The 1384-nt window shown below is 55.3% G+C and overlaps 1 protein-coding gene across 1 annotated transcript in view; it reads left to right on the top strand.

The window, feature by feature from the left end:
- Nucleotides 1-1384, top strand: part of CCDC30 (coiled-coil domain containing 30) — a gene marked incomplete at its 5' end in the record, with an annotated part of 24079 nt that overhangs the window by 267 nt on the left and 22428 nt on the right. The gene's annotated exons all lie outside the window — the stretch shown is intronic.

The following is a 1384-nucleotide window of genomic DNA, read 5'->3' on the forward strand; positions in this document are numbered from 1 at the left end:
GTCCTGGCCCTGTGGAGCCTCTGCTTGGCCGAGGCTCCTGGGCTGGCTCCTGCCATCCAGCCCTGCTCCTCACCCTGCCCTGCCGCCCTCCTTTCCACCCCGAGCCACTCCGGAGCTGCCGTCCCGATGTCTGACGGCGTAAGAAACTTGGGGAACTGGGCAGGATAAATCACAAAGGGTGTTTTAAAGCAGCTGCTGTAGCTGGAAAACCTCCCCTTGGGAGCATCCTCCGGGGCAGGCGGAGGAGGCCACCCGGCGGGGTCGCTGCGTAAGAAACTTGGGGAACTGGGCAGGATAAATCACAAAGGGTGTTTTAAAGCAGCTGCTGTAGCTGGAAAACCTCCCCTTGGGAGCATCCTCCGGTGCAGGAGGAGGTGGCTGCCTCGCGTGGTTGCTGCAGGGCTCCGAAATATGGGTGTTCCTGTCCCCGGGGTACAGGACCAGCTCGGTGCTGTCTGTAACTGGCCCAGGGTTGTACAAAATTGAGTGGGAAGACAGAGGAAGCAACATTTCCTCCTTTTCCTGGGGGCTGTTATTAAAGTAGGGAGTGATTTACACTGAGCCCAATCTATTTTTAAAACAATTTAAAATTAATGCTCGTGGTTGATACCTCTCAGCCTCACCAGCTCGTTAACGTGGCTGCCTGGATTTGCTCAGAAGATTAACTCACTCCTTTCCGGTCTGTATGGGCTTTCAGTGAGTTTCTCACGTCGCCGTCAGTTAAACGCTCGGCAGGACGAACGCAGGGTTCTCTAAACGCAGTCATCTTTATCAGCAAGACAGTTCCTGGGGGTGATTGCCAACAGCGAATGAGTAGAGCAGTGGGTTTCCCACCCAAACCTGCCATCTGGCACCAGTTTCTGTTCCTGACCCTCTCGTGAGCGTGACATTGGAGTTTAACAGGTCGAGGTGGTGCTGAGGGCCAGGGGTCGGGGGGACCTGGCAGTGCTGGTTCCCCCTGGGGAACGGGGGGACTCGAGGAGCTCAAAGGGCTTCTCCAACCCAAACGATTCTGGGAGTATCCCCTTGGCTGGCTGGGTTCAGGAGTCCTGGCTCTGCCCCCTCCAGCTCCTGGTGAAAATTAACCCTACCCTGGCTGAACCTGGGACAGCACAGCATCCAACCAGCTCTGTAACCCCAAACCTGGGACCTACAGGACAGTCTGTTACTGGGTCTGCAGGAAACTATGGCGTAATTTAGTTCCCGTTCCTCAGTTTACATTGGTTTTTATTCCAAATAACATTTTCTATGCTTTAGGATGTTGCTGCTTTCAGTCTTGGTGCGGACACACACACAGACTCACCAGTTCATCTCGTTGGAAGAGACCTTTAAGGTCATCGAGTCCCCCCCTTCCCCCAGCACCCCCAGGACCACCCTGCCCCCT

This window comes from Buceros rhinoceros, unplaced genomic scaffold, assembly GCF_000710305.1.
Source record: "Buceros rhinoceros silvestris isolate BGI_N320 unplaced genomic scaffold, ASM71030v1 scaffold20577, whole genome shotgun sequence".
Taxonomy (NCBI): Eukaryota; Metazoa; Chordata; class Aves; order Bucerotiformes; family Bucerotidae; genus Buceros; species Buceros rhinoceros.